At 42.2% G+C, this 25019-nt stretch overlaps 1 protein-coding gene across 4 annotated transcripts in view; it reads right to left on the bottom strand.

The window, feature by feature from the left end:
• The window catches only part of ARK2N (arkadia (RNF111) N-terminal like PKA signaling regulator 2N), an 80667-nt gene extending 60438 nt beyond the window's left edge, over window positions 1–20229 (bottom strand). Inside the window, exon 1 of one of the 4 annotated variants that reach the window (XM_072829464.1) lies at window positions 20034–20229. The gene's annotated coding sequence lies outside the window, so the exon portion shown is untranslated. Of the gene's footprint in view, window positions 1–18412; window positions 18652–19438; window positions 19719–20033 lie in introns of those variants that run through there. The other 3 variants (XM_072829463.1, XM_072829466.1, XM_072829465.1) reach the window with 3 other exon arrangements.
• Window positions 20230–25019: the final 4790 nt, after the last annotated feature.

Raw genomic sequence — 25019 nt, 5'->3', positions numbered from 1 at the left:
CCAACTAAGCGATCCGATCTCTCCCAAAAGCACACATCTTTCTTGCTTTTCACTTCAACTACCAAACTTTAGGATCTATCAGCATCTCTAATTCCTTATCTTCCAAGGCTTAACCCAATGTAATCTAATCTCTGCTCCCATCATTCCACCTAAAAGTTGCTAAGATTATCTTTATTTCATGTCACTAAATCCAAAAGACATTTTTCGTCTTTATTCCTTACCTCTCAGGAGTATCTGATGCTATTATCCATTCCCTCCTTGAAAATCTCTTTCCATGGACTTCTATACCATCACATTATTCTGGTTTTTCCTCCTTCCTCTCCAATTCAACCAACTTGTATCTCCTTTGTTGACTCATTTTCACCTCTCTAAATTTAGTTGTTTTTTAAGAATTTTTCCCCATTTGGGACACCTGGATGGCTCAGCGGTTGGGCGTCTGCCTTCAGCTCACGACGTGATCCTGGAGTTCTGGGATCAAGTCCCACATCAGGCTCCCTGCGTGGAACCTGCTTCTCCCTCTGCCTATGTCTCTGCCTCTCTCTGTGTGTGTCTCTCATGAATAAATAAATAAAAGAAAATCTTAAAGAAAAAAAAAGGAATTTTTCCCCATTTAATCTGCCATGTTTCTTTTCACTAAATTCTCTGCCCACAATAGATCATTTAAGTACCACTTCATTAAGAATGGAAATGCCATTGAGAGAAGCCAGGGCGCATTCAACCAAATATTCCATCATTTGTCATCTGGCTTGATGAGAACACTTCCAATGTGTGGTGTCAGAGTGATATTCAACTTCAACAAAGGACTATCCTTAGGCAGGGGCCCTGCGTGTATCATGTCCAAAGCTGCTGCTTTAATAACCCCTGTCTGAAGAGTTTCTACCAAGTCATCTTGATGGACTAACAGACATTTACCAGTTTGTTAAAGAATATGAATCAACAGCCAGATGAAAAGACGCACAGGAAAAGTATGTGGAGCTTCCATGACCTCTCCAGGTATACCACTCTCCCCAACCCCCTAGTGTTCAACATCCAGAAGCTCCAAATTTAGTTATTCATGGCCCGGTCTTAGGACCTCTTTTCTCTTGTGGCACCTCTAGGTGGTATTATCCACATCCTTAACTCCCAAATTCATACCTTTAGCCCAAAGGGCTCTTCCAAAGATCTCCAAATCCTGATGATCAATTGCCTCCTTGACATTCTATTTAAATTATCCCAAAGATATGGCAAATTTAATGTTAAAAAAATACCCTATTAAAAAAAAAATACCCTACATTGCCTTTCTTCTAGCAAGCAATTAATATGTAAATGTCTCATTACCAAATCCAAAAACATAACCCAAAGTTCCATTCCATCATCAAGTCCTATCAACTTGGCCATCCAATAAATCCTTCACATACTTTTATTTCTCTACTGCCTGGTCAAAGCTACCATGACCCACCGCCTGGGCTATTATAATAATCATAGTGGTCTCCCCACACCCACTCTTGATCACTGCAAGTGCAACCAGAATTGTTTTTGTTTAAAAATTAAAATCTGGAAGAAAAAAAAAAAAAATTAAAATCTGGGATGCCTGGCTGGCTCAGTGGTTGAGCGTCTGCCTTTGGCCTAGGGCGTGATCTTGCAGTCCCGGGATCAAGTCCCACATCAGGCTCCCTGCATGAAGCCTGCATCTCCCTCTGTCTGTATCTCTGCCTCTGTCTCTCTATGTCTCTCATGAATAAATAAATCTTTTTTTAAATAATTAATTAATTAATTAAAATTAAAATCTGGGGCACCTGGGGGGCATAACCGGTTAAGGGTCCAACTCTTGGTTTCAGCTCACGTCATGATCTCAGGGTCCTAAGATCAAGCCCTGAGTGGGGTTCCAAGCTCAGCATCTGCTTGAGATTCTCTCCCTCCCTTCTGCCCTACCCCTTCTCGAAGCATGCTCTCTCTCTCAAATAAATCTTTAAAAAAATTAAAATCTGTTCTTTGGTCAATCTCTTAAAATACTAAAACTATTTTTAAAAGAAAAACTAGAAAAAAATAAAAAAAACTAGAGCTGAAAATATTTAATTCAACAATATATATCAAACGCCTATTGTATCAAGCAACATGCTAGGTCTGAGATTACAAAAATGAGTAAATCACAGTACTCACACCAAGGAGTAATCAAAAACAAATCCGTAGGTTGAAAATCTACTATTTAAGTGTTTCAGAGCAGTTAAAAACAGTAAGAAGTTCATACAAATGAACTGGATGAGTACAAGTAGAGCAAAATTAGGTAAGTACTACAAGAGAGGTATAAAGAACTCCAGACATCCCAAGATCAGAACTAGAAAAAGTATCCACGAAGAGGGTAATTTAACTGGGCTTGGAAAGGTAAGAATGATTTTAATTAAAGAATTAAAAGGGCTATTACAGAATCTTTTTTTTTTTTTTTCCAGAATCTTAAAACCCTGTAACAAGAGAGACATAAAAATCAAAAGAAGCAAGCAAGGTCAGAGGCACTGGACTCCAAACTCAAGATGGGATTTCAAAGTTTCACATGAGATAACTGGAAGTTGATTAAATGAGGGGGTCTATTTTAGCAAAGACAATAATCCTGCATAACCAAAACTGCTCTTAGTCACTTTCATCAATGTCATTCTCAGCACTCATCCAATATGGCAGTAAGCACTAATGCAATATAGTGGTAGCCATGAGATATGGCGATCCTTTCAAACAAGAAAACAAAAGCTCATAAAAACACTAGTCCTGACACTAGAAAAGAAAGGGAATTTGAATTGCTATGTGTCCACTGACAAATTATTAACATTCTCTAAGCTTCAGTTTCCTTGTTTGTAAAATTTCAGTCCTTGGTAATATGAAATGAGTAACACATTCAAAGTACCTAGTGCATAACAACCACAAAGTCAAATTTCAAGAAACAGTATTTTTTTTTTAGCCTTTCTATTCTCTCTTCTTCCTCTTCACTTCAAGCACCTCACAGAACACACCATTTCTCTACAATGTTATCTAGATTCATTCAAGTATTCCGTGCATCCCTAGTGTCAGCTACTGTGCCAAGCACTGGGAGATATACAGTACCTTCCATACAGTACTTACAGTATAAAGAAGAAACAACTGAATAATCACACAAATAAATTTAAATTTTACTACTGTGGTAAGTATCACAAAGATATATTGGCACCATAAAGAAAAAAGCAAGAGGAATGTAATAGCCTAAGAGATGTAGGAAGGCTTCCCTGAAAAGTAAATAGGAACCCACTGTTTTAAAGAGAGGAAGGAGACACAGATTTAAGCTGACTTATACTTCAAAAAGAGCACTCTGGCAGCACAGTGGAGACAGGATGGAAAAGGAGACAAGTAAATGTCAACAGAACAATTCGAAGGCAAGGCAAAAAAAATACAGCAGCTCTAGACTGATGTTACTGGCAACAGAGATGTGGAGGATATAAGATCATAGAGCAAATACGCACAGTGAGAAAGGCAGGTATCATGGGCAAGTCTTTGGTTTCTGGATTCTGCAAATAGTCTGACAGTAGAACCAATCAATTAAGAGAACATGAGGGATCCCTGGGTGGCGCAGCGGTTTGGCGCCTGCCTTTGGCCCAGGGCGCGATCTTGGAGACCCGGGATCGAATCCCACATCGGGCTCCCGGTGCATGGAGCCTGCTTCTCCCTCTGTCTATGTCTCTGCCTCTCTCTCTCTCTCTGTGTGACTATCATAAATAAATAAAAATTTAAAAAAAAAAATGATGAGAACATGAAAAGACCTGTGTAGTGAATGGAGGAGAAAAGGACATCAAGAGTTTGGTTTTAAGGACACCTGGGTGGCTCAGCAGTTGAGTGTCTCTGCCTTTGGCCAAGGGCATGATCCTGGGGTCCTGGGATGGAGCCCCACATTGAGCTCCTTGCAGGGAGCCTGCTTCTCCCTGGGCCTATGTCTCTGTCTCTCTCTCTCTCTCTCTCTCTCTCTCTCATGAATAAATAAATAAAATATTTTTAAAAAAGAGTTTGGTTTTAGACTGAGGGATTTTAAAGTGCCTTTGAGAAATCCAAAGAAATGTTGCAGAACTAAGTATATAACATTTAGGTCGAAAACTCAGCAGCAATTGGGGATGGATTTTCCTGTCAATAATATTAAAGTATTCTTGGCATTCCTAAGAGCAAATAAAACAATGAATTAGAAAAATTCAAATCTTTGAGAATCAGTTACCATGATCCCTGTTTCTCTAAGTCTGCACCTGCCTGTATACAAAAGCAAGGACATGAAAAGGAAAGGCAGCAAAGTAGAGAAGGAAAAAAATAAGCTAGGGAGGAGTCAGAAACTTGGGTTCTAAACTTAGCTCTGCCACTGTGTAACCTAGGATGAGTCTCTACCTTTGTTCTTCAGTTCCTTATCTGTAAAATTTTAAAAAGGAGTAGGGAATGGAAATACAGATTGTCAAAGTTAAGAGAAACAGACATATATTTATGAAACAATCTAAGAATGCTTTCAAAAGTCTACAGCATCACAGATATGTATTGCTCAACACACTACTTAGACACTTCCCAATACATAGCACGTATGTAGGAATGAGGAGTTGTTTTAGTAGTATTTTAATGCTAATCTTACATTCTTGTAAAAATGACTGCAAATAATCCAGCCTTTGTATGACTGCATAGAACTGTTTTATGCCCAGTGATACACTGCAGCTGTTTATATACATATAAATAATAATATTATTAAAATGAAGCACTCTTAGGGCGCCTGGGTGGCTCAGTCGATTAAGCTTCTGACTTCAGCTCAAGTCATGATCTCAGGGTCCTGGGATTGAGCCCCACGCCCAGCAGGGAGTCTGCTTGTCCCTCTGCCCCTCCTCCTAACTTGTATGCACACCATTTCCTCTCAAATAAATAAAACCTTTTAAAAAATAAAATAAAATAGGGGGCAGCCCTGGTGGCGCAGCCGTTTAGCGCTGCCTGCAGCCCGGGGTGTGATCCTGGAGACCTGGGATCGAGTCCCACATCAGGCTTCCTGCATGGAGCCTGCTTCTCCCTCTGCCTGTGTCTCTGCCTCTCTCTCGCTCTCTCTGAATGAATAAATAAATAAATCTTTAAAAAAATAAAATAAAATAAAATAAAATAAAATAAAATAAAATAAAATAAAATAATAAAATAAAATAAAATAAAATAAAATAAAATAAAATAGGGATGTCTGGGTGGCTCAGTTGGTTAAGCATCTGCCTTCAGCTCAGGTCATGATCCCAGGGTCCTGGGATCAAGCCCTGTACCAAACTCCCTGCTCTGCAGAGCCTGCTTTTCTCCCTCCCTCTGCTGCTCCCCCTGCTTGTTCTTTCTCTGTCAAAAAAATAAAAGCCTTTTTTATAAATTAATAAAATAATATAAAGCACTCCTTAATCTCCAAAAAATCAGCTAAACACTTAAATGTATAATCCACCCCCAACAACTCTACAAGGTAAATACTATCACCCTATTTTACAGATATGGGCAAAATTAAGGAACTTGCACAAATTAACAGTCAATGCTAGAATTGAGATTTTTCAGAAGCAACTCCAGAGTCCAAGTTCTTTATCACTCATCCCTCCACAGTATGTGCCACATAACACCGTACCTCAAAACAAGCTGCTCAATAAATGTATGCTATTGATAACCTTCAATCCATCACTCTTATTTTTTCACAAATAATAAGGTCGTTGTTTCACTAAACCAAAGTGTAAGGGCTTTAGAGTCAAAGAAACAAACTGAGATTATATAGAGAAGTTTATACAGAGAATTTGCAAATTTTCAAACACTTAAATACAATACTTAACCAGTGCCTCTCCCCCAAAAAGTGTCAGGATAAAGAAAGTGAGAACAAAACCCACCAGATTTACAGTAAAATGACTTTAGTTTTTACCTGGCACATATGTGACACATGAGTCATGTAACTTCTCTGAGCCTATTTTCCAGCTACAAAATGACACTATAGTACTAACATCATAACATCATTTCTTAAGAAGATTCATTTATTTATTTTCGACGGGGAGGGGCAGAGGGAAAAGGAAAAAGTCTCAAGCAGAGAGTCTCAAGCAGACTCCTTCTGAGCATGGAGCCTGACGTGGGGCTCTTTCTCACCAACCTGGTATCATGACCTGAGCCGAAACTAAGAGCCAAATGCTTAACCAACTACACCACACCGGCACCCCCACTCAGAATTATTTCCCATATTAATTTCACTAACATGTAAGAAAATATTCTGTAAACCATTCAATACTAGATTAACAATGGCAAAACATTTACCTTGCATTTTATTGCTTCTGAAACAGAACCGTTCTTAGACTAGAAGAAAAGTTTCCTATAACATTTGACATCTTTTGAAAAATAAATTCTTACACCAGGGTGGGGGGGGCATAAATATTTGCTATTGATAACAGTAATAAGGTCAAGAAAAAGACTGCTTTCAATATTGTGATTTTCAGTCAAAAATGCCAAAGAATATACAGCCAAAAATTGGAAGCCACCAAGATGTCCTTCAGCAAGTGACCATTCAAGTAAACTGTGGTACATCCAGACAATGGAATATTATTCAGTGCTACAAAGAAATGAACCATGGGGCTTCCATGTGGCCCAGTCGGTTAAGGGTCCACTCTGACTTTTAATTTTGATCTCAGGGTAGTGAGATCAAGCCCCTCATCGAGCTCTGTGTTCAGTGGGGCATCTGCTTGAGATTCTTTCCCTTTCCCTCGCCCCCCTCTAAAATAAGTAAGTCTTTTTAAAAGAAAAAAGAAATGAGCTAGTAAGCCATGAAAAAACATGAAAAAAAAAAAAACTTAAATGCATATTACTAAGTAAAAGAAGCCAATCCAAAAGGCTACATAATCTATAATTCAAGCTATATGATATTCTAGGAAAGGCAAAACTATGGAGAGAGACCGTAAAAAGATCAGTGGTTGCCAGAGGCTTGGAGGAGGGAAAGATGAACAGGTGGGGAGCATGGAGGATTTTTAGAGCATTAAAACTATGGTGGATATACATTATAAATCTTTCCAAACCCCAAAACTGTGGAATACCAAGAGTGAGTCCTAATGTTAACTACGGACTCTAGATAACATGTCAATGTAGGTTCCTCAGTTGTTCCTCTGATGGGGGATGCTGATAATGGGGCAGACTATGCATGTGTGGGGAGCAAGGGGTCTATGGAAAAATCTCTGTACCCTCCATTCAGTTTTGCTGTAAACTCTAAAAAGAAAAATAAAGTCTCTTAAAATAAATACACTGTCAAAAAAAAAAAAAAGTCTATGGCTGCCAAGGAGAAATGGAGACGGAGTAGGAATGATAAGTGAAGCAAAGGAGATCTTTAGAGCAGCAAAACTACTCTTAAATACTATAATGATGGACAGGCATCAAACATTTGTCAAAATCCACAGACTTTTTTTTTTTTTTAAGATTTATTTAATCATAAGAGACAGAGAGAGAGAGAGGCAGAGACACAGGCAGAGGGAGAAGCAGGCTCCATGCAGGGAGCCCAATATGGGACTCAATCCCCTAACTCCAGGATCATGCCATGCCCTAAGCCAAAGGCAGATGCTCAACCTCTGAGCCACCCAGGCATCCCAAAATCCACAGAACTCTTGTCCCTGTTATGGTATCTCTACTTTTCAACACAAAAAGTGAGACCTAATATAAACTTGGACCTTTGTAATGTATCAATATTAGTTCACTAATTGTTAACACAGGTACCAAGCTAATGCAAGATGTTAATAATAGGGAAACTGAAGAGGAGGTTTACAGGAACTCCCTGTACTTTCTCTCAATTTTTCAGCAAACCTAAAACTGCTCTAAAATACACAGTCTACTAATTTGTTGGAAATGCTGAGGAAACTTGGCTTGGAGCTGCTGGAAAGCCAACTTTGCCCTCATGAGAGGAAAGCCCAGCTGAAAATGAAGCCCACGAAGAAAAGCAATAGAAAGCCAGTAGTATACAAAGAGAAAAACAGTGCCCAGATATCAAATGAGTTCCTAGCTCCAACTAGATTAGAGGCCAGTTGCACACTGGACTTATCAAAGTTAAATGAACCTAATAAATCTCATTTTTTGTTTTTTAAAAAATGCATGTGGTGCTACAATATAAATATGTTAGTCATCTCCTGCCTAACATTTTTGTAGGAACTAGGGTCACTGTTCACAGAAAATCCCCACAGTTAACAGATTTACTTGTAGACTTCACTGAAAAGTCAACATGAGAGCAATCTGTTTTGCCCTGGCCTTTGCTTCAGCATCAGAAAACTAGTACTACAATGCACTACTAAGGACTATGGTCAATTTCAGATACAGCATAAAACTCAACCATGAATTAGCTAATACCTCAATGTTTCAAAAAGTTTCAAGGATTAATTTTATTTTAAAATATTTATTTATTTGAGATAGTGTGTGTGTACATGTGCACATGGGGAGAGGGGCAGAGGGAGATAATCCCAAGTAGACTCCCTGCTGAGAGCAGAGCCCAAATGGGGGCTGGATCTCATCACCCATGAGATTAGATCATAACCTGAGCTGAAATCACTAGTCAGATGCTCAAATGACGAAGCCACCCAGGCACTCTCTCATGGAATATTTTAAAAAGCAAAAAAGATAGAGGCAATTTCAACTGAAAAGCCTACTAAAAAAAATGCTTCAGTTATTGTTTTTAAAAAGAAACTGATGTTTTATTGCCTATTTCCAGGCTTTTTATAAAGCTATAATTTAAAATATACATAGAACAAGTGCTCTACACACACTCACAACTACCTAAACAAGTCCATTTAGGTTTCCAGAACATTTTAATTATTTTTATTAATTATTGCTCATAGTTAACCTGAAATGTACAATCCTCATTTCTAAGAAAAGAATATGTAGGTCAATGGCCAAGATATATTTAGATAGATTTAGACAGATATATTTAGAACAGTTTCTGAATTTCCAACCTGCTTCTTAACCTACGACTAGATTGTGCTACACAAGTAGCCTCCTTTAACCAAAATGAAGGTTCTGAACATCTCAACCTTTACAAAAGATCATTCAGGTTATACATTTTAAAGATAAGGCTTTTATACAGACTCCTTTAAAATAAGGTTTCCTAATATATTTAAGGTTTGATATTTACATTTTGGGTTTTGCCCACAAATATACAAGAATATCTCTCCTGTGTGAATCAAGGCACATCTACACTGTACACTGAAGAAGGTAAACAAGACTGTTCCTTGCTAAGAAGACCTACAGTTTCCCTATACACATTCCTTACAATTAGAATAATATTTGAATTTTTTTAAGACCTATAAGGCATGTATTGCTAAAGTCTCACATCAGCATCATTCTGCTTCATTAGGCTCCAAATTCTTTCAACATGCTTACATCTTTTCTGATTCAAGGGATTTTGCACTTGCTGTTCCCACTACCAGGAATGCAATCCTCATTGCTCTTTTGAAGGCTTGGCTTGCTCCTGTACTTCAGATCTCAATTCAAACTCACCTTTAAAAGGCCTTTCTTAAAAAATAAATTAATTAATAAGTTAATTAATTAAATCATTCCTTAAATATACTAAAACACCTCCTTTCTCACCCATACCCCATTGTTACTCTGTTTTTTAAAAGGAGTCTAAATTACCTTGCTCATTTGTGTGTTTATAGGTTATTGTCTGTCTGCTTCATGGAATATGAGATACAAGAGGGAAGGGGATTTGTCTCTTTGATTACTGTATCTGCAGCCATCTAGAAAAATACCTAAAACCTACCAGACACTTAATATTTGTTGAACAATATATATTTATACTCAGGTTATCTATTTATTTTTTGGCTAGGGCCTGTGGATACTATTTTTTAAAAATAAGTTTCATTAAAATAGAATCTTGAGGACATTTTGCTTTTTCAAACATCGACATTTTAAAATCCCTTATTTTAAATAATTTCCCAACCATTTAAAATTTTAACGACAAACTCTGCTACAAGTGCAGTTACCTCCTTTACTTCAGCACTTTTTTTAAAACATTTTATTTATTTAAAAAAAAATTTTATTTATTTATTCATGAGAAACACAGAGGGAGGGAGAAGCAGAGACACAGGCAGAGGGAGAAGCAGGCTCTATGCAGGGAGCCGAATGTGACACTTGATCCCAGATCCCGGGACCACATCCTGAGCAAGGCAGACGCTCAAACCGCTGAGCCACCGGTCCCTCAGCACTAACTTTATCTACAAATGCATCATATTAGTTTAAGATGTGCTTTTCAGATATACATAATAATGATACAAGGCTTAAGTAACCAATTTTTTTTTCAAAATAGCAGCCACAGGAAATGCAAATGATATGCCACTTTTTCCTTGCTTAAATCTATGGCTCAATTAATATAAAGTATTAATGTTTAAATAAATACTAAGTCACTTCATATTTTGGTTTTTGTCTACAATTATACAAGAATACATCTTTTGTGGGGCACCTGGCTGGTTCAGCTGAAAGAGTGACAACTTGAACCCATCTCAGTGTCATGGGTTCAAGTCCCACATCGGCTGTAAAGATTACAAAAAAATAAATAAACTTTAACAACAAAAAAATACATCAAAGTATATCTATATTTTACATTTAAGAAGGTAAACAAGGATACTCTTTGATAACTTTCCCTAGAAACAAATATCCATTGTTTTTATTCACTTTTATAGAAAACACACAGCTACCATTTCTTTGGTATCTTTATATTTGAGAAAAACAGTATACTTTTCCATACTGTGCTTACTGTGCCCAAGGCATACCATACCATTATTCAGCAAAAATAAAAACTATGCCATATAAAGAAGGGAAGGAGTTATTAAGCAAGGGAGGTGTAGTCCAAATAGCAATGTAAGCAAATTTTTTAAAGTTACTTTTTAAAGAGGCTTAGCTTTGAAATTCAAAAATTATTAGCTGGCTTACAGTTTAAATATTCAACTACATGTGTTTAGTGTTTGTTTTGTTTTGTTTTTAAGGACTTTTTATTTGGGGGGCACCTGGGTGGCTCAACTGGTTAAGCATCTAATTCTTGATTTCAGTTCAGGTCACAATTTCAGGGTTGTGAGATCAAGACTCTCTTGGGGCTCTGCACTGGGTGAGAAGCCTGCTTTAGGTTCTTTTCTCTCCCTCTCCCTCTGCTCCTTCCCCCCTCCTAAAAAAATAAATAAGTAAAAAAATAAGAGGCTGTTCTATTTAAATTTTTTTCTTTATTTTTAAATAATCTCTATACCCCACATGGGGCTTGAACTTCTAACCCTGAGATCAAGAATCACATGCTCTGAATGACACAGCCAGGTGCCCTTCAATTATGGATTTATTACTGAATCTGATTCAAAAATGATGCACTCTCCTCACACTAAAAATCAAAGAAACTGGGCTGCTTATACACTGTTGTAAAAACACTTCTTATATGAATGGAACTTAAAAAAGAAAATCAGGAGACCACCACCAACAATGTAGCTTAACCCTAAGAAAGCAGAAAGTTCTGCTTCCAAGATGGTTAGGATATAAAACAGATTATAGCTTGCATATTCTACTCATTTTTTTAAAGCAGTAACTTACTTTCCTAATAACTGGGACCACAGTTTAAAAAAAAAAATTCCATGATAATCAATTACAAGTCTTTAAGACTACTTTCTAAGCTCTGACGATCTTTGCCTACCCTACACCTAAAAACTTAAAAAAAAAAAAAAAAGGCCCAAATTAAGGTGTTTTGAAGTTCTGCATAGTTTTATTTTTTACAATATAAACATGAAGAGAAGACCAAGAAGCAAATCGCAATCTATGAAACTAAAACTAGAATGAAGCAGGGCTTTCAAACAGTTTTATATGCCTACTTCCTGCTGATATGGGCAACTGTCAAAGATTATAAAATGACTCTACAGTGTCAGACAAGTTGAATATCAGAACAGATAACAATCTAACAGTGGGAGAGAATCACAATATAAGTAATCGTTCAAAAAAATTTGCACCAATAATTATCACCTGATTTTTTTTTTTTACTATGGCATACAATTCATACACTATGAGAGTGATTTTTAAAACACAACACAGCAACTACCGAGAAAATTTAAACAAAAGAAATTAAGAGTTAACCTTAAACATAGGTGAGAAGGGAAACAGCACAGTATGAAGAAAGCAATTAAAAAGAAACCAGTTACTTGTGCAAATGTTTTTACTCACCCCCTTTAGCCCCGTTATATTGCAATCTCCTTTGAAAACAGGGATTATGTTAATCGTCTTCAGTTCATTCAGTTCTAATACATAATGGTTTTCCTAATACATAATATTTAATAAATATGTCAAACTGATGAACTGACTCATTTTTAAAAATCAGAAGACCACTAATGAAACACCTTATTTGCTTAGTATCACTAATAATTTGTATATAAAAATATATTCCATTACATAGAATCAACATGATTTCTAACAGTGTAACTGTCCCTTTACCTTTCCACATAAAAACTTAAGACAAAAATGGACACCACTTCCTTCAAGAGTGAAGTTGACTAAGTTAGAGCCTGGTAAATCCATCTCCTTAGTTAGAATACTGTATATAAATGCTTGTGAATTTATGCATAAAGATGTAAAAATAAAAAAAAAAAGATGTAAAAATCAGACACTAGAAAACTAAATTTCTTAGGCAACTAACACAAATAAGGTAAAGCAGTATTATCTTACTAAAAATCAAAAGGAAGCCCCCTCTCCCCAGATGTTCAGTTCCAGGAAGAGATTCCATTATGTCTATAACAGTGATGTTGCTAAATCTTTTGAAATAAAAAAAAAAAATTTAATCTTTTTTCTAATTTTTATATATACAAACTTAATACTTTAATGACAATAGTACTCTTGTCTTACTAAGCACTAGTATCTCTAAACAAATTTCACTTTCAAAGGACTTGGTTATTTGTTGGATTCGGGGTTAGTGTTTCCCCTGAGAAGCTGTAGGTAGCATGGATAATATGGACAGTGCAACCAAAGATAAAGACTGAAATAAAAACCCCTAAGATATTACAATATAGTGGAAATAGCCCTTTTCTCCACAGCAACTCATCCCTTCCCTTCACTTAGCTTTCAAAAGGAAAGCGTTGAAGAAGCTATAAACAAGGTACAGTATAAAAGCCTCAGAACTGGGAATGATGAAAGGCATTGAGAGTGAAGAATTATGAGTAATTAAGTAATGGAGCTCAGCAATGAGTATCAACAGCTGCTAATACCACAGAGAACCAAACATTATGTGCCTCCTGATGCAACTACTCAACATCATCTATTTCTCTGCCCCCCTCAAAAAGAAAGGGAAGAGAAACAATATATGTTATAGAAACTCAAACTGATCAAGCCTTTAGACCTAATATCAAATAACAAGAAACCAAGGGAACAGAGGAACACGTTTAATACCACCAGAAGAATGTAACTGACCAATTCAAACTGGGAAAAAAAACTGTTTCTTCAACGAATAATTTCCCAGGGAGGGAGGAAATGTAGGGGGAACCTTCAGATTACCAAACAATACACAGACCTTACTTGACTCAGTCTAAGTATAAAAGTACATTTATGAGACAGTGGAGCAATCTGAACACTAAATATCATACGATAGGAATTACTGCTAATTATTTTCAGTATGATAATAGTTATTTGGGTTTTTTCCTTCAAGAGTGAGGTTGACTAAGAAACTGGAGTGCTAAAAGAATGGAATACAAAAAAAGGAACACTAAAAACTAACGCAGCTGAATGGATTTGGCCCACCCAGAATGAAATATAAATTGTGAGATTGCAACCACGGGAAGACAGCAGCTTTGCTTGCTTGCCAGCCAACCTTTTCTCCACTGATACAAGCTCTATAAATAGGCCAGGAGTGATAATGGCTGCTCAAATCACTTCATGTTGCAGATACGACCACTACTGACATGTATCTGGCCCAGCCCCAGGCTGTGAATAAACCAGCATCAAGTAAGAGCCAAGGAAGTTACCAAACACAAAGAATGCACCATGGCTATTGTAAGACCCTCTAAGTGCTCAAAAACACCATCAATGTAAATCAAGAACACTGTAAAACACAGGTTCTAGATTTCCTCCAAGATCCCTGCTCTGGCCATTTCTATCTCCTTCAGAATATAGCACACATAAAGATGGGATAAAGATGGGTCACCCCATGCTAGGACCTGAGGTCCTCAAGATAAATGGTGCCAAAAACCTATCATAGCAAATCATTTAGTGGACTGTAGTGGAATAAAATAATGGGAAACCCTTGATGATAAAAAGCGTTGATGTAAGAATAAACCATGCTTCTATGTTAGGTTAAAACTAGGGCAGACAGGATACCACTCAAAATCTTAACCACATGAGGTTTTTGTTCTTAATACGGAAAGGAAAACAGTGCTGTTTTCCCAGAGTTTTAGTCCACACCCAACTTCCCTATCCCCAACAATACCTTTCTCTGATCAGAAGGCACCTCACAAAATGCTGACTCAGAACATCATAAGAACATTATTTAAAAAAAAAAAAAAAAAATCAGACAACTAAGTAAAAAATAACTTCTGGAGACTTCAGTCAGTCTCCTGTTTCCCTAATATTTACCATGCTAATAAAAACTTAAATTTCTAGATTACCTAAGCACAAGTCTAGTTTATCCACATTCTTAGGAATGACTGCTGTAAGTTTTAACAGATTTAATTCTGTTGCTCTTTGAACAATCAGAACTAATTTATTAATACATGGACTTGAATTTCAGGGGGAGAAAAAAGTATTTTGTAAATGAGCTGGCAATACAAAAAAGAACACTCAAGTCCCCAATCATTTCCTTTCACGCTTAGAGACCCATTTAAGAAAAATATCATTGAGGGGGGAAGAAAAGAATAATCTCATTTTCCAATATCTTACTTAAAATGATTTCATAAAGGAAAAGACTAACTCCATACTATACTTTGCTATACAGTACTTTTTTCTGCAACAGCCTACTTTTCTTCACATTTAGAGAAGGAAAGAAACTTAGAGGTCATCTGGTTCGCTAGATTTGAGTACCTTAGGCAGAAATGGTTTCTTTCATTTTTCTAACCATCCCCACCTGGCACCTAAGTATTCTTTTTTTTTTTTTTTTTTTTTTTTTTCACCTAAGTATTCGATAAATGAGCTTCTGATTTAACCAAGTATAAACACACCCACATAAAAATAAGTTCTGTGGTAAGTTTTTACTTTTAATTAATCTTCACTAGAAAATACTCACCTAAGTAGTGTTAAAATTGGATAAAGTCAAATTAGTAACTTAGGGTTTATACCACCTATCTTTTGGCTATTAAGACAGAATTGGAGGTCCTTGTTTTGAATAAAGACATGAAAGAGAACAAAAACATAACTTAAAATGAACACTATAAGGCAAATCCTAAACAAGACAATCATCAAATCTGAGTCATACTGGTTATTTTATGGTATTTTTAAACCACGTTTACTACTATCATCTGCTACTAATATGTTATGATAAATATGTATACTATATACAACACACATTTCCCTCCCTTAGCTCAGAAGTATAGAAGGAATATAAAATACTTCTTAGTTTCACCCTGCTCCTTCCTTTTACCACAAGGACCTGTAGGCTGAGTGTGAAAACTGACTGAACATCAATCCCACTTGTGCTGAGAAGCTGCCCACACAGAATCAGAAAACACTGTTTATTTCCCCTAAGTTCTATTATGAGCCATGAAAGAGTAGGGAATGTAGGTACAATTAAAGATAAACCCTAAAAGGATTTAGAAAAGTTTCATGACAACAGTCAAATCTAAATTTAAGACTGGAAATTAAAAACTAAAGAAAAATAACTATGAAATTACTTTAGTCTGACAAATAAGAATCAACTCAAAATAAAGAATGAAAACCAGTCGGGCACCTGGGTGGCTCAGTTGATTGTCTGACTCTTGATACTGGCTCGGGTCATGATCTCAGGTCTTGGGATTGAGCCCGGAGTCTGCTTGAGATTCTCTCCTCTTCTCCCTCTGCCCCTCCCCACTTGCTCACACTTGGCGTGCGTGCTCTCTCTCTAAAGTATAATAATATCAGTAACATTTCTACTCATTGAACATAAGGATGAAGACAATCTTTCAAAAGGAATGCTATCACATCCTTCATATTCCACCTGAGCTTTTTTTTCCCCTAAAAGAAGAAAATAATGCTTTAGCACACTAAGGTACTTGCACAACCTATTCCTCTGTAAAGTGAAGGCACTAGCCACACAACCAGTCAACATTACCGATACTCATGACTTTGGATAGGCTGTTTACCTAACCTGGAATGCGCACCTGGAAACTCATCTCAAACCCAGGTGTAAGTAGTTTTAAGTTCCTTCAGCATCAGGACCTTGTCAGTCCTACTCACCAGTATGTCTCTAGCAACTACAGCACTACTGGCACACAGTAAGCAATCAATAACTTAGGGTTGTGAGAATAGAGAGGTTCTACCTGAATGTGTCGTCCTCTATTTTCTCCAAGTTTTCAATAGCTCTTTCTCAGTTATTAATGTCTATTTCAATTTTACTACAGCTAGCTAAGAAAACTTATTTGGCCCCAGATTCTTTCCTAAGTTAATACAGAAAACCATAATCAGTAGGATTCAAAGGAAAACACATTAATAGCACATTCTTGGGGGTATCTGGCTGGCTTAATCTGTAGGGCATGCAACAATTTGATCTTAGAGTCATGAGTTTGAGCCCCATGTTGGGTGGAGTAATTACTTAATAAATAAAAATTTAGAGGTCCCTGGGTGGCTCAATTGGCTAAGCATCTGCCTCTGGCTCAGGTCATGATCCCAGGGTACTGGGATGGAGCCCTGCTTTGCCCTCTCCCTCTGCCTGCTGTTCCCCCTACTTGTGCTTGCACACTCTCTGTCAAATAAATAAATAAAATCTTTTTAAAAATAAATTAAAAAGCACATTTTTAATCTTTTATTAGGTGTTCTCAAGTACTGCCAATTGTAAGCATGTAAGCAAGAATATACATTTGTTTTCGAATTCCCAGTTAAATGCAGGAAAATTAGGAAGGTCTAAGAAAATGCCAAAATTACAAACACAGAGTTTGGTTATCTAGTATACGCCAGCTCCAACCTTAAAAAAGAAAGAAAAAACAAAAACAAAACCATGCTAATTGCACATACATTGTGTACTCATGCAGACATTAGACCAAACGGTAAGATTGAAGATCCCAGCAAAACAACTCCTTGAATAATGAGTTTACAAGTTACACAAGCTAGAAAGTTACTAGTCACATAGTTAAGGAGACTTGATCTATCAATGTGTCTTATAAAATAAAATCTTTGAAGGATATAAACTGAGCACTCAGTTCCAACAGAACTACATTAAATTAGAATCTAAGGCCGAGTTTATCTTTAATATACAGCTCTTGGATTAATCATGATGAGTATAAAACAAAGAGCATTATGACACTCTTTCCTAAGTGCATTTAAGAGTCATATAAACTAAATTAGTGAATAATGTAACAACTCACTATGAACACAATATGACTAGCTAGCACTGGGCAAAGTTTCCAACTCTAGTCATTTTTCACAAAAAGATGTCAGAAAAAAAAATTTTTTCGATAAAAAGTCATTTAGCTGATGCGTTAGGTATAATTACCTCAAAGTTTCTCTCTGCCTTTCATATTGTATACACACGTGTCCTGAAGTTTACAACACGTTAACCTTATGAAAAACATGAAGTTTTAAGAGTACAATGATACTGGAAAGCACTCTGATTTAAAAATGGCTAAAAATATTTCTATTTGTCAATGGGACTGCATGAAATTTCACTAAGATTCTTTTTAAAGCAACATAGGTCATTGCAGTAAATTCCATCTTAGCTTCCTGAATTAAAATTTAACTCCGTTTTCTATTTACTGAGCACCTACTGCGCATAAAGCACTAAACCAGGCATCAGGTTGGCCAGATTAGACAGCCATAATATTACATTTCCCACTAACAAACGGTTAGCGTTGTGACTCCTCAGGACGTCAGGTAATAACTATCAATCGTAGGCCTCTAAAAATGCTTGTTAAACCAAAAGGCAATGCTCTTACTTGGAGGAATCCGGATTGCCTGGATCAGCAAAACTACGTTAGAAAGTTAATAGTCTTCATCCTTAAAATATCCCAGGAGAAGAAGGAAGGGAGCGATGCAAACTGTTAGCATGTGCCCAACGACACTAGGAACAGTAACAGCCTAAGCAACAACGCCAGATGTATTTGTAATTAAGAGGTCCAACCTTGACAAAGCATCATCAGTGGGGCTTTCATCCAACTAGGGGGATGGATTCAGAAAGAAAAGAAAAAGAAAAGAAAGGAAAGGAAAGGAAGAAAAGAAAGAAAAGAAAAGAAAAGAAAAGAAAAGAAAAGAAAAGAAAAGAAAAGAAAAGAAAAAAAAAGAAACTCAGTCAAGAGATGAAAAGCACCTCTAAGCATAAACGGCTCAGGCGGTTCGATGTGGAAGACCAAGGACGGACAGACGTTCATCCCTTCAACCCGCGAGCCTCAAATTCTGCGACAGCGGAGAGGACGACTTGAAAAAGGGAGACCGAGTGACCTACGGGTTTCTTGTCGGGGCTACGGCCCCAGCGATAAACTGAGGTCGGCGCCGTAAGAAATAAATGACGAAGCCCGAAACGCCACTGACGGACGAGGAGGAGAAGCCGAAGACCCCCCGGGCGGAGTCAGAGAAGACAATGGCCTGTACCCGGGGGCGGGGGGCGGGGGGCGCGGGGCGCAGTTTCCACCGGCGCCAGTTTTCTAGGTGAGGGTGACCAACTCCAGAGGACGTAGTTTTGGAGGCTGGCACAGCCCTGCCAGCGGCCGGCGGCGTCTGCCGACCGAAGGTAGTGGAAGCGCCGCGGCGCAGGCGGCGCCGCCACGGGAAGCCTCTAGTCCCCGTCCCCGTCCTCGGCCACGGCCACGGCGCGCGCCGCGCTGGGCGGCCGCCGGGGCTCCCGGGGGCAGGCGGCAGGTGTCCGGCAGAGTTGGCGGGGCTGGGGCTGGGGTTGGGGCCGCCGCCGCCGCCGCCCCCCCCCCCACGGCCGGCCGAGGCGCCCGAAAGTTGCGTGAAGACAACTCCCCGGCTCGCGGGCTGCGGCACCTCCAGCCTCCTCTCAGCCCCCGGGGAAAAGGGAGCTCCGCCCGCCACCTCGGCCGGGCCGGGAGGACCCGAGGGGCACCGGCGGGCGGGCGAGGCGAGGCGCCCAGCAATTCCGCTCCCTCCCGGAGCCCCCGACCCGGGCCGCGCCTCCCGCCACGTCCGGGCGCGAACGCTCGGCGCCCGCCGGCCCGGCCCGTCACGACCCCGTCACGACCCCGTCACGACCCCGTCACGACCCCGGCGCCGCAGAGCCCACCCCCGCGCGGCCCGCAGCCCTCCCCGGGACGCAGCCCGGTCCCACGGCTCGACCAGCAGCCGGGCCGCGGCCCCGCGCACCTTCCCGCCTCACCTGCGCTCCGGGGCAGCCCCGCACCTCCTCGCCCGCTCCGCGCGCCCCGTCGGGGCACGCACCGACCCCCCGGCCGCGGTGACTCGGGCCGCGACGGCCGCCGCCGCCTCTTCCTCCTCAGCACAGGCCCCGGCGGCGAGCAGAGGGTCGCGGTCCGAGCCCCGCCGGGGCTAAAACGAATCTCGCCACCTCCACAGCCTCCACCAAGTCCCTTCACTCGTCCGCGCCGCCCGGAGAAAATGTCACCAGAGGCCGTTCCGCTCGGCGCCTCACTTCCGCCCGGAACCACAGAGCCCGCCCCGGTCGGCTAGAGCGGCCGCTGCGGCGGCGGCCTCCCGGGACTGGCGCGGGAAGCCGAGGGAAAGCCAGACAGCGCCACCTGGCGGAAGGGGACGCGCGCTCCTCCCGCTGCAGAGCGCCGGCCGCGCGGCCACCAGCTTCCCGGGCTTCTTTCCCGCGCTGCATCCATCCGCTCTAGGCAGCTCCCTTCCAGAAACGTCCTTCCCAGAGGGTCGGAAACCAGTCAGCGCAAGCCAAGGACAATGCCCTAAGAGGAGGACAGCGCTCCCTTGTCCGTACGATCCTCAGTACTCACCTTTCCTGAAGGCTTCCCGCAGGAAGCTCGTCGTGTCCGAATCCTTGAGCGGCTCCAGCAGGGAGTCCGCTCTCTTCTCCCCCCGCTTCTTCGCGGATGCCGACAGCTCGGCTCGGGGACACTGGGCTGCGCTCTTCTCCGGCCGGGGCCTCAACATCCCGTGCAAGTTTCTGGTCGGGAACCTGGCAGGCCCGGCAGGTACAGCGCCACCTGCTGGTGAGACGGGGTCGGCCGGGGAGAGCCCGCTCCGCCCCTGCGCGCCTTGGGGACGCCCCAAATTCCACCCCTGCAGAGTCACTCCTCTCGTTTGCGCTTCTGGGTGGGAAGGGTGACGCACCCGGGCATCCTGTGAGTGTCTGAGGCCCTTCCTTGAGGTCTCCGATGGAAACGTGCTGTACGCGGGACCTGGAGGAAAGGTGAAGTGGGTAGCGGCCACCTGGCGGGTGCTGGACTCAGAAGGTGCCGCGAACCAACCTCGCAACTCGAGATCTAGCCCCGGGCAGGCGCTCCCAAAGGCCAGGGTTTTGGGAAGTCAATGAACAAGTAAGAGCTGGAGGAGAAAAGTGTAAAAGGTCTTTTTCAGGAGCCACGCTGGGCCCCTGGGGTGACACTCCCCAGGTGGAGATTATGGAAATCACAGCGCTGGCCCCACCTTCCCCCCCAACATCAGTCTCCCCCCTTTACATCAGGCGCTTCAGCTCCCCCGGTCCACTCATTTGTGCTGACTGCCCACAAGCCTGGGAGTTTTCCATCGATGACTAAACGGGAAAAAAAAAAATGGACACAATAATTTTATATGAATAGCTACCTTTTTTTGAATGCCCACCATGTGCCGGGCACTGTGGCATGCATCTAAACGGATTCATGGATTTAAGCCGCACAACAACCTGATAAGCTTGGTACTATCACCAAACCCCAGGTGACAGAAACGGAAACTGAGGCACAGAATGGTGAAAGTTGCCCACCCAAGGTCACATATCAGTAAGTGGCAGGACAGGACTCTGACACAAATAGTCTACTCCAGGGCTTGCTCTCTCAACCACTACCACCATCTATCTCTTTGAGACTCAGAACATAACTATGTGCCTGATAAACATTTTTTTGTCTATGTATGACATTTCATTCGCTCGTTCATCCGTTTGTTCATTTATTTCCCTGCTACCTTAGTCCTCAAGGAATGTGACAGGTTCCGGGGTAGTGATAAGAGCCCAAGTTCTTTTGGAAGAAAGAGAGAAAATTTAACTACTAAGATGACAGCTGTCAGTCTCGAAGTGAAAGAGTAAATGTAGACTAATATATTCGGTTTTTAAATGACTCCTTGACAATCTTATCGCAATGCCTTAGAGATCCTGAATTGTCTCCCAGAATCTCACATGCATCACATGCTCAGCTCTTCAAGCTCCTGAAATCCCATCTCTGTAGAACCAGCCCATCTCAGTCCCCATCCCCCCATCCATATCACTATCTACCCTCCATCCCATTGTCTCTACCATAAACTCACCACAATCTCTCTGTTCACAGACGCTGTCCTACAAACGTGTCCATCCCCTAGCCTGCCTGTAGTATCAGTGATTCTCTTCCTACCTTTGGCCGTAAGTCTTGGAGGCCAAGACCAGGCAGTCCAAATCACTCTCCGGCATCATTGCTTGCTCCTGATGCACCACCAGCAGTGGGGCTGGGCCTGCAGCAGGTGCCTATTAGAACTGGTGGCCTCGGGGCCCTGGGTGGCTCAGTTGGTTAAGTGTCTGCCTTTGGCTCCAGTCATGATCCCAGGGTCCTAGGATCAAGCCCCGAGTCGGGCTCCTCACTCAAGGGAGAGTCGGCTTCTCCCTCTCCCTCTGCCCCACTCCCCTCCCCATTCCCAGCTTCTGATCTCTGTTCTCTCTCTCTCAGATAAATAAATAAAATCTTGAAGAAAAAGAAAGAAAGAAAAGAAAAGAAAGAAAGAAAGAAAGAGAGAAAGAAAGAAAGAAAGAAAGAAAGAAAGAAAGAAAGAAAAAAGAAAGAAAGAAAAGAAAGAAAGAAAGAAAGAAAGAAAGAAAGAAAGAAAGAAAGAAAGAAAATATTTATAAATAAATAAATAAATGGTGGCCTGAACAGTAACATCAGAGTGCTTGCTTTGACTATAGTCCCTTTCTTCCTGACCAAGCAGGGTATTCCTGGCATTCCCTCCTGTAAGGTGGATGTTACTATTAGAACCACTCTTTAGATGAGGAAGATGGGACAGCTGAGAGACAGAACCCTCCCCTGCGGGATCTGTGGCAACATCGCTGTACTTAACCAGCATGAGTCTGTGTGCCTGTAGGACGCGCTTGCCCAGAGCCTTGCCATCCAAACAAGGGCCCCTGTTTCCAGAATGTTCTCTCTGAGCCAAGAATTGTGCTGACGGCTTTCCATATACAAGTCACTTCCCTCTTAACCCTTACAAGAGTCTGCAACATAGTCTAAATGGATTCATTCGTGGCTGATGGTGGCTGGGAGCCAGCACCTCCCTCAGCTCCCCTGTTCTCTGGGGTGGCTGAGTGAGGCTTCTCTGCTTGGGCTTCCCGTCCTTCTTCCCAATCAGGTGACCCCTGTGACACCCCTTCTGCATGGAAAGCCTGTAACTTGCATTAAACCGTGGCACTAAGTATTGCGTTATTGGACAGAAATTTTTCAACGAGTTTGTGCAGTCCTCTCATCTTTCAATGTAAGGAATAGCTCTGTATGACACGGGACCTGACCCTGTGGGGCCCCCGGGGTGGAAGGAGCAAGGGGTTCCTCCGACATGCCCTCAGGCTAGCGCCCCGCTGCCCGTTGCGGGAACCGTGGGTTGCCTCCATAACATCTGCCGGCTGCGGACTGTTGTGCATTTTCTTTCTCCTCGCGCATCTGACTCAGCAGAGCGGGCGGCGGGGCCCTGCTCCGGGGCAGACACTGTTGTGTGGGGGTGACAGAGGAAGGCCATCTGAACATCAGGCTGCGGAGACACAGAAGCCTGAAAGGATGTCAGGACAAGGAACTGGGGCCACCTGCCAAGTGGGTGAGAGGCTGGGAGGAGATCAGCCTGCGGTGGAGGGCAATGAGGGCTGCCCCGGGGAAGACCTGGCGCCTTCCTGACCATGGTGTGCAGAGGAGGAAGAGAGTCGGCACCCTGAGGGCAAAGCTCAGGCCTTCTTCTGAGCTCCCCTGGTGTCCAGCACAGAGCCTGGCAGACAGGACGATCCAACACATACCTGTGACTGAAAGGAAAACAGGCAGAGAAGCTGACCTTGCGAGGGAAAGGGGCAAGAGGTGGAAACGCCCCTGGGATGTCTAGTGGATAACAACCCGGGGGGCCAAGCCCTCTGTGGCTGGACAGCAGAGGAGTAAGGAGTGGGGTGGCCGGAAGGGTGGTGGGGGGCTGAACATGAGTGAGCATAAGGAGCCTGGGCTGCGGTCCTTAAGCGCTAATAGGCAAGCAGGGTGTGACGCCTCCCCCTCTGCTGAGTGTTAGGATCCAGACTGCAGGCAGCAGCTCCTCCCTGCCCACCAACAACCTGGCGAGGAATTGACCCCAGATTGACCACACCAGGGGACAGGGAGAGCGGGGGGGGGGGGGGGGGTGGAGAGGCTCAGTCTAGGTGCCGCTGAAGAAGGAAGGAACGCATCACAGAAGAAGGGATGGGCCTGCAGCTCCAGGACCTTCTCGTTGGGGGTGGGTAGGACAGTAGTTCCCAAGACTCGCTGGGATTGGGAGGAAAAGACTCAAGGGCTTCAGAGCCACAGAAACACGAGCCTTATGGAGAAGATCCCCTGTCCCCCACTGTCCCCTTTCCAGCCCTGAAAACTATGATATTGAAGTAAGAACAGCATCAGAGGGGCTGCAGCAAGATTAAAACTCTGTAGTCTTGGTCCTCAGTTCCTGGCACAGAGCTCCTAAACGTTTCGGAATTTCCTAAGTGATAGGACTGTGTTTTGTCATTTTTAGGAAAGCCCTTAGGAGCTGATGTTAATGAGGGTTCTCTGGGTGGGCCTGCAGGTGGCTTCAAGTAAGGGGTCCAATTCCGGAAAAACCAACCTCTCCACCTCCGGAGGAGAGTTGAAACTTTCAGCTCCCCACCTCTGGAGGAAAGGGTTGGAACTTTCAGCCCCACGCTCACCCTAGGCTGGGGAAAAGGGGTGCAGCAGATTGATTTCAGTCACCAATGGCCACTGATTTAATTAATCATGAAAAGCTCAATAAACACCCCTGAAGGATGGGGGTCACAGAGACTCACCAGACTCATGCTGGTGAGCACATCAGATGCTGGGAGGGTGGCTGGCGCTTGGGGGAGGGCATGAAGCTCTGTGCCAACCCCCAGACCCCCTCCCACCATGTTTCCTTTCCATTGGGCTATTCCTGTGTTGTATCCTTTGAAGTAAGCTAGTAATCAATCATAAGTACTCTCCCGAGGTCTAGTGACATTCTAGCGAATTATCGAACTTACAGGAACCCCCAAATCTGTAACCCACCAGGTGTAAGTGTGGGTAGGTAGCCTGGGGACTCCTCTTGCTGGCATGTGAAGTGGGAGCACTCTCATGGGGTCTGTGCTAACTCTGGGTAGTTCGTGTCAGAATCTGAACTGAATTGTTGGAACACTCAACTGTTCTCAGAGAATTGGTGTCAGAAAAAAGAAACCACAGGTTGGTAAAAACGTTGACTAAAAATTGATAGACTTGGTTTTAAATAAATGTTAGGTGAAGCAAGACCCGTCCTACCAAATCTCTCCTCAGACTCCTCATCTCCCTTCCCTGTGGTGACTCCACCTTTTTTTTTCACTGGCGGTCGATGTTGCCAGCACCCAACACCTGGGAAGGTGGAGCTCTGCCTTTCTCAGTGGTACTGAAACATAAAGGAGTGCCTCTGAGAGAGAATTCACCTTTCCTGGTGATACTTCAGGTACAAAATCCTGTGTGGAGACGGTCCTGACGTTCCTCATTGCACCTACTAAGTGGCCTCCTCCTCTTAGGAGAGCCCACCGAAGT

Source organism: Canis lupus, chromosome 6 (assembly GCF_048164855.1).
Source record: "Canis lupus baileyi chromosome 6, mCanLup2.hap1, whole genome shotgun sequence".
Taxonomy (NCBI): domain Eukaryota; kingdom Metazoa; phylum Chordata; class Mammalia; order Carnivora; family Canidae; genus Canis; species Canis lupus.
Note: the sequence above shows the minus strand (reverse complement) of the source record. Positions and strands in the feature narration are given on the sequence as shown.